Source organism: Pan paniscus, chromosome 9 (assembly GCF_029289425.2).
Source record: "Pan paniscus chromosome 9, NHGRI_mPanPan1-v2.0_pri, whole genome shotgun sequence".
NCBI classification, from domain to species: domain Eukaryota; kingdom Metazoa; phylum Chordata; class Mammalia; order Primates; family Hominidae; genus Pan; species Pan paniscus.
Window position 1 is genome coordinate 18,842,193 of NC_073258.2, and position 18,604 is coordinate 18,860,796.

At 37.7% G+C, this 18,604-nt stretch overlaps 1 protein-coding gene and 1 pseudogene across 2 annotated transcripts in view; both read right to left on the bottom strand.

Annotated features, from left to right (window-relative positions):
- The window catches only part of SOX6 (SRY-box transcription factor 6), a 769,230-nt gene that overhangs the window by 509,809 nt on the left and 240,817 nt on the right, over positions 1–18,604 (bottom strand). The window lies entirely within an intron of this gene.
- LOC100977133 (aldo-keto reductase family 1 member B1-like) lies at positions 4,368–6,225 on the bottom strand (annotated as a pseudogene).

An 18,604-nucleotide genomic window follows, 5' to 3' on the forward strand; every position in this document is an offset into this window, starting at 1 on the left:
AGTCAGATTCCAGACATTTAGAACAAATAATATTTTCACATACACCAATACAAAGTCAATAAATCTTATTCATCATATCAGTCCAGTCGTGCTACATATGTTAAAAGCAACTGTGAATCTCATTATCAACAGATTTGCACTATTGGTGAAATTTACAGCAAAGAATTAAAAAATAATAAGTTCCTATGGTCAAAGAGTTCATCATTATATAATTTTAAAAATGACTTTAATGCATAGTTCTGCATGCAGTTAACTGAAGGCTAAACAAGCAACATTTTATGAGGGGCAAAGAGTTAAGAATTAATATATACACAACTTGAAATAGGTACCTTTTTAAGAACTAGAAAAGTTTAGTCTTAAAAAGACATTTCCAAAAACAAAAGCAGTCACTATGGTCCTGGGGGCAGCACAAATGTGAAAAGATAGAGAAGGAAATGCCAGAGCAAATCATTACATGTTCTGGAAAATCTCAATCTGTTTGGTAAAATGAATCCTCAGAACGCCTAATCACCCATGGATTGTTCCAGTTCTCTATTTGCTCATTTATACATTCAGTGAAGAGTGACCATGGGTTAAAGATCACACTGGACAGTAAGAACACAAAAATTTAAATTAAAAAAAAAATGGCCTTTCCCATCAAGGATTTCAAACAATCAATAATCCAACCTGGGTCACAGTCTATTACACATCTGACCATGGTGGTAATTTGTTCCATAATATTTAGTCATCAAGTCTTTGATATATTCTTAATGTACTAAATAAAAAATGCATTGCTACAAATACTTCAATATAATAATGCACAAGGGGCCAAGCGGGGTGGCTCATGCCTGTAATCCCAACACTTTGGGAGGCCGAGGCAGGCAGATCACTTGAGGCCAGGAGTTTGATACCAGCCTGGCCAACATGGCGAAACCCTATTTCTACTAAGAATACAAAAATCAGCCAGGTGTAGTGGTGCACACCTGTAATCCCAGCTACTCAGGAGGCTGAGACATGAGAATCACTTGAACCTGGGAGGCGGAGGTTACAGTGAGCCAAGATTGCGTTACTGCACTCCAACCTGGGCAACGGAGTGAGACTCTGTCTTAAAAAAAAAAAAAAGAACAAGGGATACAAAGAAGAAATGTACAAATGAAGAAATGCAAATGTCCAATAATATAAAAATGTATACATTAAAAATTAGGAACCTCCCAAATAGCCAAAGAAATGTAAATAAAATGTTTTCACTCATAATATTGGCAAAACGTTTTATAAACTGGACAAAAACTGGTATTGGTGAGAGTGTGGAAAAATAAGCACTTTCATATACTATTGATGGGATTATAAATGTATGACTTTTCTGAATGGCACTTTTACAATAAGTTTTAAAACTTTTACTGTCTATATCCTTTGAGATTTCAACGCTACTTTCAAATATTATCTTAAAGAGCTCATTATAAATATGATAAAAGATACATTTAATATGTATGTTCACTAAAGTTTTTTATAATAGCCAAAATTAGGAATAACCTATTGATTGAATAAGTAAATTGTGCTACATACATATAACACTACTCTGTAATTATTAAAAATCATTATATAAATCTATATGTATTGACAAAAAAGATGGCCACAATATATTGTTGAATAAAAAATACGTGTATAATAAAAGCCCATCAATTTATAGAATATCAAATATTTATGTGAAAATCAAATATATATGCATGTGTAAGTTTCACAAAATATAATTTAACAAAAATGTTAACATTGGGCAGGGTGCCATAGGTTATTTTTACTTTATTACCCTTATGGTTTGATATTATTTAGATTTTTTTATACTTAGCATGTCTAATGTATGCCAAAATGAGGAAGCTATTTCTAAAATTCAGTATATCACTTAGACGTTCAAAAGAAATGACCTAGATCTAGGATAACTTGCTATTAGTCTGGGAGCAAAAGCCAAATATTAATATTAGTTTAAAAAACCCTCAAAATTACAGGGCAACTTCAAATGAGTATCTTAACATCAAATGAAGAAACCATAAACATTTTCACAAAAGCATGTCCCACTCTACCAAAAATAGGTAATAGATCAAAGGTAAATAGCAAATAAAAACATTGCCACCTCCCTGTATAATTAGACTTTAAAAGCTTTCAAGCTACATTTTTAAATCCTGCTTAAAAGTCTGTCTTTAAGCCACACCCATTTCTGTTTTTAGTAACCCCCCCCCACCTTCTTTTTATTATTTGAGTTAGCAAGAAAGTTCAAGTATCAAATGGGTGGTTGGATTAAATGACCTTACAGCCCTGAGACTCAATGATTCTAAGGTATTATTTAAAGAACTAAAGTGCTTCCAAAACACCTGTAACAAATTTTGTCCACTTTTACATTAAATCATAGCACTGCATGATTAAAACTGAAGTCAAGAATTAAATATCTTTTTAAAATTTATTGATGCATTGATTTTACTAATATTATACATAGTGAGCCACTGAATTAAAACAACTGTCTTCAACGCATTTATCTTCTCAACTAACTTTTAGGAAAATATCGATGCCTGGTCTTTTATATATCAGAATAAAAATTACACATTAAAAATATCCTGTATGCAAATTCAAGTGGGTTTTGCAGGAGATGTGATTGTTGAATTAAAACTATTGCTATTTCCTCCAAAGCTCCATCAATTTAAAAATTTCAATTCTTCACTGTTATTATCACTTTTTTTGCTTGCAGCTTTACTAGATTAAACCCATGTTTATTGAACTCCATAATGCTTAGTTTTCTTTTTCCTTAATAATCATATTAAATTATGCAGAATTTGAATTAACTATAAATAATAAAATGTGAAATTTGACTTTCAGTAGGACTGACATTAAGCTAATGTCCAGTATTTTTTTAAATGCAGTTGTTAATAATTTAAAACATCACAGTACTGAATAGAAAATTATGTCTTCTAATGCAAAAGGTTAGAGTATTTGTGAGGTATCAAGGAAGACAACTTAAGAAGCTACCTAGTCCACCACTCTGCTGTTCTGGAAGAACTTCCTTCCTCAAAGAAATAGGAATTTCTCCTATTCTTAAAGATCTCCAAAGGTAGTTATTATTGAATCCACCTCATAATAGCCTATTCATGTATTCCATGCTGCTCAACCTATATCTCTTCAATATTATTTTGGTATTGAGGGCCACACTTAGAAGGGACATTGACAAAGCATTCAGAGGAGAATGGCTAGGAAACTTTATGGAAACCATGTTACAATAGAATGGTTGCATGTTCAATGATGGTGGTTGGAATGAACTTGGAGATCATTGAGTCCAGCGGTTCTCAGACTCTTTGGTCTCAGGACTCCCTTACAGTCCTAAAAATTATTGAGGGTCACAAAGAGCTATTGTTACATTTATCAATACTTACTATATTAGAAACTAAAACTTTAAAGTTTTTAAAGAGTTATTTTAAATAACAATAATAAACCTATTACATAGTATTATAAAGTATTTTATGAAATATAAGCATATTTTCCAAAATAAAAAAAAGAGAGAGAAAACTAACATTGCTTTACATCTTTGCAAATCTCTCAAATGTCTGGTTTAGAAAAAGACAGCTAGATTATCATAGGTGCTACTGCATTCAATCTGTTGTGATATGTTGGTTTGGTGGAAGTATGTGAAAAGTATCCATTTTCACACAGATAGATAGTTAGAAAGAGGCAGAATGTTTTAATAGCCTTTTCAAATAATTGTGGCTATTCTTTTATATTATATCAAAATTTGACAAGTAATCATTTCTCAAAAGTTAATTGCAATATGGAATCTAAAAATTGAATATCAATAAACTTTTTGTATTCCATTACCCTAAAATCAAATCGCCTTTAAATGGATCTTTTAGCCATGCATGACTTTGTAACATCATACATTAGTTCATTTAAGAAACATTGGCTCACTGAGTTTAAAACATTGACATATTTTATTATGCAATATTGTTAAAACCACGTTTCTTAATATCCACCACCCTATCTTATCAGAAACATTTTTAAGTACTGGGAAGCGATCATGATTGTGGTGGTGGGTAAAAGCTTTGCAAACTACTAATTTGCTCTTGGAAGCTCAAATTTTATTGACAAAAAAGTGTCACTTGTTTTCTACAAAATAGGCAGGCTCACTTTGTTCATTTTTGAGAATATGTCTGCCAAGTTTTTAAGTCTAAATAACCATTGTGTGTTTGTTAGTTGTTCTTTCAAGTAAAAAATGGTGTTCTTTGAAAAAAGTAGTTAGTTCAACTCAATTATAAGTGATTTTCCTCAAGATAACCATCATACTTGAGTATGTAGTGTCAGTGCCTTATACATACTTCACATTTCAGCACACAGAGTATTAAAGAAGGGTCAAGAGTTAATAAAATTAAAATTTTTACTGTTTCATCTACAATGCTTTTAAGTGAAACTGCCTTTTTGTTTGTTGGTTTGTTTGTTTCGTGAGTGGTAATAATAAAGAATTCAATGACTACTAATATCATTTGGTGCCACTGTCTTAATGTGTGCTAAGGCACCAGCAGTTTTAACCCAAAATTGCTATGCATCCTCAGTGCAAATGTCAATACAGTGAAAAAAGCAACTAGCAATTTCCCATTACGATGAAAATAGTTTTGACAACACACCCTGTGAAAGGGTCTCAGGGACCTCCAGTGTCCACAGACCACATTTTGATAACCACTGATCTACTCTGACACTCCATTTTGCAGCCAAGGAAATTACCTTAGTTTTTTCAAGCATACAAATAAGAGGCAATTATACCTAGCACAGCAAGTGTAATATAGTAAATGCTGATCAAAATTAGTTTCTCTTTCCTCCTTCCCAAAGAAAGAACAATACTTGTGGGTGGAAATTACAAAGTGGTAGGTTTTAGTTCAGTCCAAGATAAATCTTTTTTTTTTCAAGTTCACAAAAGCACTTTTTATTTGAGGCAAAGAGAAGTCTTGCTGAAAGGATTACAGTTCCAAGCAGTTAAAACTCAACTGTTAGTGGCACTACTTTAACCTGGTAGATTTTGCTTCCCTTTGGTCAGAAAAGGGTATTCAGGTTGTACTTTCCCCAGCAGGGCAAAAAGAAGGGCAAAGCAAACTGGAAGAGACCTCTATTCTACTGACAGGGCTCCTCAGATAGAACATCAAGCTGGACACACCCTCGCTGGCCACTCTACAGTTTGCTGTCCCACTGCTGAGTGACACAGGCTATACTACATTTGCAATGAAAAAAATGAGGCAGGAAACACAGGTATAGGTCACTTAGGGACAAGCAGGCAACCACAGCTTCAAAACTCTTCATGGAAGGGGTAATCCTTGTGGGAGGCACAGCTCACCAAGGCACAGAACCTCCAGTTCCTGTTGTAGTTGAGTGAGGTGGTCATATCCTGGCTGCTCAGTTCAAAGTTAAAGACCTTAACGTTCTCAGCAAATGCATTCTGGTGTCACAGACTTGGGGATCACCACCAAGTTCCTCTGCATGGGGAGCCAGATCAGGACCTGGGCTGTAGTTTTATTGTGCTTGGCTGTGATCACCTTGATCCTGGGATCCTCCAGGAGGCAAGGTCCTCGGGCTTGGCCCAGGGCCTGTCGGGAGAGCCGAGGGGGCTGTAGGCAGTCACCACAATGCCTTTGGACTTAACTTCTCCTGAATGAGGTACAGGTGACACTCAATCTGGTTAACTGCAGGCTTATCCTTTAAGCCAGGTTTGTTTAAGATCCTCTCCACCTGGAAATGGTTGAAGTTGGAGATGCCAATAGCTTTCACCAGCCCTTCATCCACCAGCTCCTCCATGGCTGCCCATGTGTCCAGAATGTTGGTGTCACTGGGAACCACATTGCCCGACTCATCCAATGGGGAAAATTCCCTCCCAGGCTTAAAGCCAGTTGGCCAGTGAATAAGGTAAAGATCCAGGTAGTCCAGCTTCATGTCACTAAGCGTCTTCTGGCAGGCTCCTTTAACCAGGCCCTTCTCATGGTACATGCACCACAGCTTACTGACAATGAAGAGCTCCTCGCACTTCACCACCTGCTCCCTGAGCTTCTCCTGAATGGCCACCTCCACCTCATTCTCATTCTGGTACACATGGGCACAGTCGAGATGGCAGTACCTGACATCAGTGGCCACCTTCACAGCCTCAGTCACCTGGCGTGGAGAGGGCTTCCAGGTGCCCAGCCCCAGGATGGACATCCTGGCACTGTTGCTGAGCACGAAGTGGCTGGCCATGGCTGCTGCACTCCCCAGACTCCCACCCAGAACCGTGCCTAGTTCAGTCCAAGATAAATCTTTTAAAGCAATGAAATAAGTTGCATCATCAAATAGAAATTGTCAAAGTTGAGACTGCATGACTCTTTACCAAGAATGTTGTAGAAAGAATTCTTATAGAGTTGAACATTGTACCAAAACTTAGCTGATTATACAATCACCTAAAAAGTTTTTATAAAGTTCAAATTTCTGGGCCCCACTCCAGACCTCCTAAACCAAAATCTCCTTGAGTGGACCAGGAGTTTACATTTTTTAAAAATGTATACTATTCACACCCACTAGGAAGAATACCTTTACACTTTCATGTAACATACCCTAAGCCTACTTTAATAAATTATATGGTCAGGATCAAGACATTTCTGGGTCAAGAGAGGAGGAATTATTGTGGCATTTCCTTAGGCCCACCAGTTCACCTCTGCCAACATGTGTAACTGAATTGTAAATCAGAGATAGGATTGCATAAATCTGACACATTTTTACAACTGCCAACACTTTACTGCTCTCCTGAAAGAATAATTCAATAAGAGCTATCTATGAACAAAGGTGGTCAGTATAAAAATAGTGTCTACACAAAACAAAACAAAAAAATGAGGGCCAGGTGCAGTGATTCACACCTGTTATCCCACCACTTTGGGAGGCCAAAGTGGGAGGGTCGTTTAAGGTGAGGAGTTCAAAACCGGCCTGGACAACAAAGTGAGACCCCCGTCTCTACAAAAGAAATTTAAAAATTAGCCAGGCTGCCAGGTGCAGTGGCTCACACCTGTAATCCCAGCACTTTGGGAGGCCAGGGTGGGCAAGTCATGAGGTCAGGAGTTTGAGACCAGCCTGGCCAACATGGTGAAACCCTGTCTCTACTAATGATACAAAAAATAAGCTGGGCATGGTGGCACGTGGCTATAATCCCAGCTACTCGGGAGGCTGAGGCAGAAGAATCGCTTGAACCATGGAGGCAGAGGTTGCAGTGAGCCGAGATCTTGCCACTGCACTCCAGCCTGGGTGATAGGGCAAGGCTCCGTCTCAATAAAAAAATTAGCCAGGCATAGTGACACACACCTGTAGTCCCAGCTACCGAGGAGGCTGAGGCAGGAAGACCACTTGAGCACAGGAGGTTGGGGCTGCAGTGAATTATGATCACGCCACTGCATTCTATCCTGGGCAACAGAGTGAGATACTGTCTCAGAAAAGGGAAGGGAAGAAAAGGGAAGGGGAGGGGAGGGGAGGGGAGGGGAGGGGAGGAGAGGGGAAGGAAGGGAATATTTAGAAGACCTCATGTCATTACTTTATAAAGGTATTTTACAAAGGCAGCTTATCATTATAAACCAAGATCAAAATATAGACCACAAACTTCCAAAAACTATTTACAGAATTACCATGTGACTTAATCCATGGTACAGAATTACCATGTGACTTAATACAAAATTTGTATTTTGACGTCTTCACTACAGAAAAATTCCACATACTTCATAAACAGAAGGCAGCAAGACAACCTGAACAAAATCAAATAAAAATTTGGCAGTGGGTAAAAAAGAATATATTTTGTAACTTTTCACTTCATAAACTTGTTCTCCTTTATTCCTTCATGCCCCTTGCTTTTCTTATCAAAATACACTTCTTTGAAATAACACCTATTATTGTCTTTTTTAAGATCTTTTTTTTCTTATAGCCTGTCTGATTTCAAAGATAACAACTTAATAATAGTTTTTAAAAAGGCAAAGAGGGTCCTGTATGAGTAGGACTGGAGAAAAAAAGTCATTATCAAAACATAATCCACAGACTACCTATATTAGAACTGCCTAGAGTGCTTATTAAAATAAAAAAATTGTGGCTGGGTGCGGTGGCTCACGCCTGTAATCCCAACACCTTGGGAGGCCAAGGTGGGCGAATCACTTGAGGTCAGAAGTTTGAGACCAGCCTGGCCAACATGGTGAAACCCCGTCTCTACTAAAAATACAAAGATTGGCCGAGCATGATAGTCCCGGCCACTCAGGAGGCTGAGGCAGAAGAATCACTTGAGCCTGGGAGGCAGAGGCAGCAGTGAACCAAGATTGCGCCACTGCACTCTGGCCTGGGTGACAGAGCGAGACTCCATCTCAAAATTAAATGTGCACATGTACCCTAAAACTTAAAGTATAATAATAATAAAATAAAAATTTAAAAAAAGAAAATAATTTTAAAGATTATTAGAGCTCCACCCAAACCAATCAATTCTATGATTCTGAGAGTTGGCCCATGAATCTAATTTTAAGCATTGTCCTCAGGTAATTCCTAGCACACTAAAATTCAAAAACTCCCGGGCTAAAGAGTAACTGTGCTAAATGTGGGCATGCTCACAAAAACTTGTATGGAAAAATGAAAATTTTGTAACTCTGTAAAATGTCTTATTTTACAGAAAAGATTCTCAATGATTTTGGAGTTTCTGTTTTTTAAAAATAAAATAATGATTTTTTAAAATATAAGGAGGTATTAGAAACTAGACATGGAATTTAGCTAAAAAATTAAGTCTTAGTTATTGCAGGGTGCTTTTTTTAAAAATCTGAGATAAAGATACAAGCAAGTCTTCAGCAATTCAATTAATATTTCTGAGAGCCCACAGGATGAATGGCATGAATAGGAATTTCTAGGGATATAGGACAACAAAGCATAATCCCAGACCTCCAGGAATGACCATTTGGATTCATTGTAAGATAGATGCCATAGTTAGAAGAGTCTTGCATTTGCAGTGCACTATCATATCCAGAAAGAGGAGAGGATTCCTATCCTTGCTGAGTTTTCTCTTCCTGAGTTCTGCTCACAAAATGGAGTAACAGTAGAGTGGCAGAGATTTAAAAAGCAATCATTTAACAAAATCTTGCAAATAAATTCTAATTTCTAAGTCCATACCTCTTTTTAATCAGCGTATTTTGTATAGAGCAGACGTATAGAAAAAACTAAGGCAGGGCCATTCTTTGTACTTGTTCTAGATAATTAAATCAAGATAAATTTAAAGGCAGCTAAAGATGGTCAATTTTAATCCTCATTTTTTAAAAGTCTTCTTGTTACCACTCTCAGTACCACTCCCTCTTAACCACAAATAATGACTTCAGTAATGGAGCTCTGTAATTTAAAAGTATCAGGCAAATAACAGCAAGTAACTTAGATGAGTTGACACCGCCTGTTGTGCAAATATGTACTTAGACTACTATAAAAATAACAACTGCATTATCAACTGGATACAGACCAGAACAACTTATGGGAATACAGAGAGTCAACATAGTCTCAACTTGCATGTATGTGGCACTTAACATTTTTCAAGCATTTCTAAATTCATAGTAGAAATTAAAAGGAAGAGAGATGCTGAAACAAAAGAAAAATAAAGATTTGATAACTATGGGCTAATTATCTAAGAGTCCCAATTCCTAGAGTAAATCATCCTTACTCATCACTTACTGGATGTTTACTCTGTGCCAGGCACTGTGTTAAGCCCTGAGAAAACAAAAATGAATGCAGTAGAGTTGGTGACTTCAAGGAGTTCACAGCCTAGTAAAGAAGACAAATAATTACAGCTTTGCATGAAATGTGTAAAGAGAAGAAAGCAGATTGTAAAACTATATAATCTCACTTTCTAAAATAAAAAAAAAACTTTTACAGATGAGGATGTTAACATTTACCTCCCAAAGTTTTTGTGGGGATTTGATATATGAAAATGCTTCCTAGATGGGGTATGCCTTCCACAAATGTATTTCCCTTTTTGCTTTTTCCCTAAGACTCAAATGAAATGACCTCAAGTCACATCTTAGGTGATGTGGTGGCTAGTATAGTCATCCACTTTTTAAAGAGGAATGCCTTAAGGGTACAAGACCCTACAGTTGTGACTTCAGTAATGCTACCACATTATCACACCTAACAAATAAACACTGTAGAACCACTAGGAGCTTAGTTGCACACTACAGGTTAGTCCTTCTCAACCTTACCTTAGGTCTTTTGCTCACTCTCAAAAACAAAGAAACAAAGAGGATCACGTGGAGAGATCCTGCTTATCATTTTACTGTATCTTCTTCATAACAATTTGAAGATTCCACTTTAAAGTCCAGACAAGATCTGGCCTAGCCTCAGAGGTTGCCTCACATTCTAAGTAAAAATATCAGGGATAGCAGAATGAAATGTGCCCAAGTTTACAGGCAAGGAAACAGACATACAACTCACTTAGGACCACATGACGAGGTGCTGACAGAGCTTTCATTTTAAGTCAGAGTTTTCCATCACTAGGTACCTGATGTAAAGCCAAAAAGGGGGGATAAAAATTATATTCACACACTTTTTAAAAAATAATAAAAGACTATGTTCTTAGGAAAAGGACTGAGAGGAATAAGCTGTTAACAAAGGCTGCCATTGGGCATGGGACAATAGGTAAACACTTTCCATTTTTCACATTTTTCTAAATTTCCTTAATGCTGAACATTTGAAATTGGAAAAAACAAATTAAGCAAAAAAAAGTATGCAGTTCTACTATTTTATACAGAGTTCACACTTGCAAAGGTCACAATCTTCAGCAACATTCAGAGTATTTTCTAAATTGTTATTAACATGCAAGTAAATCTTCTAATTAATAATGTGAGTTCTATATCCTACATCCAAAAATAAGGGAAAGTTTAAAATACAGCCCACTCACTAGGCATAATATTATGTCATTATGTGGTCATTAAAACTTTTATTTGGAATCCTAGACAACAGCATGAGGAAACATTTATGGTATGTATCCACTGTATTATATAATAGACATAGTCAATAGAGTTATCTAACTATCTTTAAATCAGCAATATTCCTCTGAAAGTATGGTCTGAGATAGATTAACTACTTTTTCCTTGATAAATAACTTCAATTTCCTTATCTATAAAATGCAACACAGATTCATTGCTAAAATTGAATGAGATAACATGTAAAGCAATTAGTACAGTACCCTGGCACTTAACAGGTATACTTAACATAGCTAACCTCTTAGAGTAACAATGGCAAAGTATGAGTTTTTTAACCTTCTTAACTTTTTGTTCCATTACTTCACACTCTACCAAAACAACAGGAACCAGAAGGCAGTCTAGTATACTGAGAAAGTGAAGGCTAGGAGGCAGATCTAGCTTCAAACCCTGGTTCTGACATTTACTAGATATGTAACCATGGGCAATTATTTAATTTCTCTGCACCTTAGTTTCCTCATTTGTAAAATAAACACAATCTCATCTCACCTACCTTAAAAGATTTTTAGGATAATAAAATGAGATTATCTACATAAAATATCTAGCAACATATTGAGCCCACAAAGTAATAAGTGTTCAACAATTTTTGGCAATTATTAGCAGGAAAATAATTGCCAAATTTTCTGTAAAAAGCCAGATAGTAAACAATTTAAGCTTTGATAGCCATATGGTCTCTCTACTCAACTCTGCCATCATAGAGCAAAAGCAATTATAGAAATTACATATATAAGTGGGCATAGCTGTATTCCAATAAAATTTTATTTACAAGAACAGGTAGTGTGCCAGATTGGGCTCCTTGGATATAGTTTGCTTAACCCTGCTTTAATAGACTCCCCAACTGGAGATATCTAAATAGCTCTCTTATCTATGACCCCCTAGGTATACTCCTTTAATAATCATATATATATTTTAGATCACTATTTTGCAAAGTGTGTTCTATATACCACTTGTTTCCTGAGATATTAATATATACTATGCCTTGATAAAATTCTATGTTCATATAAGTTTAGAAAGTTCTGGGTTAAATAGATTTTGGTTTTGGTGCAAGCACTAACCAAAAGAAAACTATAATATCAGACAAAAAAGGGTTAAAGGCAAAGAGTATTATTAGAGATAAAGATAATAGTAACAGTAATAGTAATGATTAAAAAGTCAATTCATCAATAAGATATAACAGTTCTAACTTTATATAAACTTAATGCCATATTCTCAAAATATTTAGCTAAGCTTGCCAGAAGTATAAGAGAAGTCCATAACTGAAAGTAAAAATTTTAAAATATTCTCCGGATAAATGATAAAATAAGTAGACTTTTAAAGGCAGAAAAATATAAAAGACTGAATTAATATCATCAACAAATTTGACCTAATTGACATATTTATAATGGTACACCCAACAACTGCAACAAGTGCACAAAAAACAGTATTTTTAAGCAAACATCATACCATGATTCTTATTAATAAAATGTCAACAGCATTTTCTTTGAGATACAGAATGCAACAAAGATGCCCACTACTTCTATTTTCAACATTGCATTGGAAGTATTAGACAGTACAATTAGACAAGAAAAATACATGCAAAATATAAAAATTTAAAAGAAGAAATCAAATTGTCAGAATTTGTAGATGATATGATTATATAGAAAGAAAATTCAAAAGAACCTACAGATGAAGAATTACAATTAACAAATGGGCTTGGCAATTTTGTTTTATGCAAGAGCATTGTACAAAAAATATATATTGCTTTTCTACATATAATCCCAAGCAAAATGAAATTTATAAATATCATTTATATAAAACTATCACAAATATCAAATACCTAGGTAAGACTTGTAATGAAAGATATGCAAGGCCTCATTGCAATAAACTATGTAACATTTTTGAGAATAAGTTAAGGCCCAGCAAGTGGACAGCTACACTATGTCATGGATTGGAAGACTCAAAATTATAAAGAAGTCAATCTCCCCAAATTAATCTGGAGATTCAGTGCAATTCCAATCTGAATTCCAACAGTCTATGTGTGTGTGTGTGTGTGTGTGGTGTGCGTGTGTCTGTGTGTGTGTGCATAATATAGTAAGTTCATTTTGAAATTCATATGAAAATCCAAACATCCAAGAAAAGACAAGAAAATCTTGAGCACAAAGAATAGACTTGATCCATCAGATATCAAGATAAACTATAAAGCAACAGTAATTAATACAGAGTAACTGGCACAAGAGGAGGAAAACATTCCTTTGGAACAGACTAGAGAGCACAGAAAAAGGAATAAAAACTAAGCAGGTATATGTTTTAGACATCTATATGAAAAAATAAAATAAAACTTGCTGTCTATCTCATATCATACGATGCAAAGATCAGTTCCAGGTAGTCTATGGGTCTAAATTAAAAAGGTAAAACAATGACTAGAGATTCCGAACCTGTGATCAATAAAGTACTAGGAGTTCTATGGAAGGCCTTCAAAGGTTCCATGAACACCTTAAAGTTATATAAAATGATTTGTATGTTTCTGGAGAAATTACCCATATCTTTCATCATCTTCTCAAAAAAAATACACTACCTAAAAAAGTAGCTTAAGATGTCCTCATGAATTCAGGGTAAGAAAAGACTTTTTAAACAAAATATTGAAAGCATTACCCAAAACGGGAAAAGTAGATAAATTTTATTTGATTACATAAATAATATTAAGCATTTCTGTTCGTCAAAAGACACCATAAGAGAGTAAAAGGCATCTTTTAGTGTGGAAAAAATGTATCTACAAAATAGAAAAGATGCCATTGGTGCTGCTACTTAGGAGTTCCCTGGACCAGTTCTGATTTTAGCCAGAGCTGCAATGGACAGTCCCATGCAAGCGCAGACTGGCCTTGCTAGCATCTCATCTCAAGCAATCACTGAACATTCTGCCACCTTCTGCTTCATGACCTTCTCTGAAGGCCACGGAAATATGTTTAGCCCAGCACAAGCTCACCTTGGGAGATGGGGGAGTAAACACCACTGGAAGAAACTCTTAATCAGCATTGAGTAAGTGCTTCAGACTCTCCTCCTTCAGGAAGGCTTTCTGTGCTCTTCTCAGAGGTTCTAAAAGAATCCAGTTCCCATTGCCTATAGTGTGACCTTAATAAGAAGGAGGCTTTTTCCTTCTTCCAAACCTCACTACTCCCTCACTTCTACTTCCTCAGATTATCTCCCAAAAAGCTATCAGTACCCTAGTCCTCATCAAAAGGCTCTACTTCTGTTGGAATCCAAACTAAGACTACAAACTGGTCTGTACCCAGAATGTATTAAAACACCTACAAATCAATAAAAGAAGACAAGAAATTGAATAGAAAAATGGAACCAAAAACGGATTCATAAAAGAGGATTTCTATATGGCCAATAAACATCAAAATGTGCTTAACTTCATTAATATTTAAGGAACTGAAAATAAAAATTATGAGATGTCACTTCATATCCACCAGAATGTTTAAACTATAAAGACTGATAATATAAATAATGGGAGAAAGTATATGACAACAGGAACTCTCATACTCTGCTAGTGGAAGTGCAAATTAGAAGAATTTGTATAACAGCTTGACATTATCTAATATAGATAAAAATACCACATCCTATCATCCAGAAATTCTACTTCTAAGAATTTACCCAACAAAGGTGCAGGCACTTGCACACCAAGTATACAAGAATGCATTATTCATATTAGTCCCAAACTAGAAATGTCTGTCAACAGCGGAATGGGCAAACTGTGATATAATCATAGAATGGAACACTATAAAACAATGAAAATGAGCAAATTACTGCTACACGAAATAACAAAAATGTATCTCACAAATCTTATATGAAATGAAAGGATCCAGAAACAAAAGGATATATAAAGCCCATTTATATAAAGTAAGGAACAGACAGACCCAACAGTGTGTTGTATAGGCATGCATGCTCTGGGGGTGAAACTATAAAGAAAAGCAAAGAAGTGATTATCATAAAAGAAAGGTAATGATGTTTTTTCCCTTTGGAGGAGGAAGGGGAGTAGTGGTTGGTATAGGAAGAAGAAAGGCTTCCGGGTAATATAAACATGCTACTTCTTAACCTGGGTAGTAGTTACACAGATATTCATTTTATGATAAAACTTCTCCTTTTGTGCACATTTCTATTTTGTATTTGGGTATTATATTCTATAATAAAAAGGTTAAAAACAAGTTTTTCTCGAATGCCTAATATTTAAATATAATATAAGCAATCTAATTCAAATGATAAAAATACAAACTAAAACAACGAGATGTCAGTTTTCACCTGTATGGTCCAGAGTATACAGAAATAAGCGTTCTCAAACATTATTGTTAGGAGTACAAATTGACACAGCAGCTATGAAAGGCAATTTGATAATATTTATTTAAAATTTAAATTGAATATAAGCTTTAACCCATAATTCCATCTCCAGAAATTTTTCCTACGTAGACATTTGTACAAGAACACAAAGAAGGATATACAAGAATATTCGCTGCAATATTGTTAGTAACACCAAAATATTAGAACCAATCAAAAAGTCCATTAATGAAGACAGGTTAAATATGTTATAGTACACCCAGACACTGGAATATAACGTAGTCAGTTACAAGAAATGAGAGGCCAGGCACGGTGGCTCATGCCTGTATTCCAGCACTTTGGGAGGCCGAGGTGGGCAGATCACTAGAGGTCAGGGAGTTCAAGACCAGCCTGGCCAACATGGTGAAACCCCATCTCCACTAAAAATACAAAATTAGCCAGGCATGGTGGCACATGCCTGTAGTCCCAGCTACTCAGGAGGCTGAGGCAGCAGAATCCCTTGAATCCAGAAGGCGGACGTTGCAGTGAGCTGAGATCCCGCCATTGCACTCCAGCCTGGGCCACAAAGAAAAAGTCTGTCTCAAAATAAATAAATAAAAATAAAATAAATAAAATGAATGAGAAAGGCTACACATCCTGATACATATATCCTCAATATGTATTGTGAAACTTTTAAAAAGCGATATACAAAAGCAAATAGGTATAATAAAGTACCATTTGTGTTAAGGAAAAAAAAACAAACAGGCTTCAAGATTGCTGACTAGAGGCATCTGGTAGGCCTCCTACACAAAGAAGAACCAAAATAGGAAGTCAATAATCACCCTTCAAATCGATCACTTAAGAGAGAACACTGAAATTCAATAGGGAAGTAATAGGAAATACCTAAGGCAAGGAAGGAAAGGGAAACCAAGCAGCCTGCCTGGCAGTATCAGCTGGGAGGTTGGAGAGACTCCCCAACATAGGGAAAATGGAAGTGAAAGACCCTCAGTGGTTCATATTCCCACAGTGAACTCCTGCACTCCTAATCATAGGGGAGCTTGTCGACCTTGGTGGGCACTGAGACTAACATAGGAAGCTGCCAGGAGACCACGTAACAATATTGCTCCCAAGAGGGAGCTCACATTGGTTCTCACACACTGCCCCAAGTCCTAAGCAACTACAGCAAGATGCCATTTTGAGAGCCCAGCACCCTCCAGACTGCATCCTGCCTTGGAGCCCAACAGCCCCTGCATCTCCACATCCCTGGATCCCCATTGACACCCTCCACCTGCAGCCAGTCACTGCTGCTGGCTGCCACTGCCAAAGCTGAAACATGAGCCACTGGCAACAATCCCACCATTCCTAGCAGCAGGGCCATAGTTCATTTACAACCATCCTAAGGACAGATAACCCTGCCCATAGCCACTACCTGGGGCCAAAGCACATGCTCCCCAGCCACCTGTCTATAGCTGCTACCACTGAAAGCGCCTCCACAATCCCTAAAAGCAGGGCTGCAGCACAGTCACTGCTGTCCCCACTCAAACATTCTGCCATGAGCCTGGAAATCATCCTGCCCCCACCTATCAAAACTAGTGCCCATATGTACCACCAAGGGGGACTTGGGACAGATCCATCTGGCAGTGCTCTGCCCCACCAAGTGCCACATCATCTGGGTGCTTGGGGATTGCTCTGCCCTATCCACCACCATTGGCTCCCAAGTACTCCTCCTGGGAACCTGAGGACAATCTTACCCAATCTACCACTACCACAATAGCTGGCACCCACCCCCATGTGCCACCTGTGGTTCAAGGACTGTCCACCAAGCCTGTCATAGTTACTGCCAACACAAGCACAGATCTGTTGTGAGCCAAAAGGTTGTTCCCCCACTGCTACTGCCATTGCCCATGCAACACCCACTGGCCAGGGACCCAAAGACCCTTCCACCCACTCAGGCTACCATTACCACTCCTGACACCCAAGAAGCTACCTGAAGGCCTAAGAATCAGCCCACCTAGATCCACTAACACCAGTGCCAATGTATGACACTCTAGGGCCCAAGAACAGGCATGCTTAGCCTGCTACTGTAACCACTGGGGAACAAGGACTGGCCCATCTGGTGTCCCTGTCTCCAACAAAATATCACCACAGCCTCCACTAACAACCACAGCCTAAGCCACTGAGGAAATCTCAGACACCATTGACACTGTTTACAGCCAAAGAAATCATACAGAGACTACACAAATGCATGTACCCAGGATCAAAGCCAAAGTGCTCTACTCAACGAACCCCATAGACAGAGCTTCAAGGAAGAGTCCTCTGCTATAAATGTAAATTCAGAAAATTAGAAGTAATTATTAAACCAGATGTGCAGATATCAATGCAAAGACATAGAAACATGAAAAAGCAAGGAAATATGACAGGTCCAATGGAAAACAATAATTCTCCAGCAATATATTTCAATGAAAAAAAACTTATGAAATCCCAGAAAAATAATTCAAAATAATGATATTACAGAAGATCAATGAGACACAAGAGAACATGGATTAAAAAAAAAAAAAACAGAGGGTGGAGCCAACATGGCTGAATAGGAACAGCTCCAGTCTACAGCTCCCAGCGTGAGCAACACAGAAGATGGGTGATTTCTGCATTTCCAACTGAGGTACCGGGTTCATCTCACTGGGGAGTTTCGGAAAGTGGGTGCAGGACAGTGGGTGCAATGCACCGAGCATGAGCCAAAGCAGGGCAAGGCATCGCCTCACCCGGGAAGTGCAAGGGGTCAGGGAATTCCCTTTCCTAGTCAAAGAAAGGGGTGACAGACAACACCTGGAAAATTGGGTCACTCCCACCCTAATACTGCGCTTTTCCAATGGTCTTAGCAAACGGCACACCAGGAGATTGTATCCCATGCCTGGATCAGAGGGTCCTACACCCACAGAGCCTCACTCATTGCTAGCACAGCAGTCTGAGATCAAACTGCAAGGCTGCAGCAAGGCTGGGGGAGGGGCACACACCACTGCTGAGGCTTGAGTAGGTAAACAAAGCCACTGGGAAGCTCGAACTGGGTGGAGCCCACTGCAGGTCAAGGAGGCCTGCCTGCCTCTATAGACTCCACCTCTGGGGAGAGTGCATAGCCAGACAAAAGGCAGCAGAAACCTCTGCAGACTTAAATGTCCCTGTCTGACAGCTTTGAACAGAGTAGTGGTTCTCCCAGCACACAGCTGGAGATCTGAGAACGGAAAGACTGCCTCCTAAAGTGGGTCCCTGACACGCGAGTAGCCTAACTGGGAGGCACCCCCAGTAGGGGCAGACTGACACCTCAA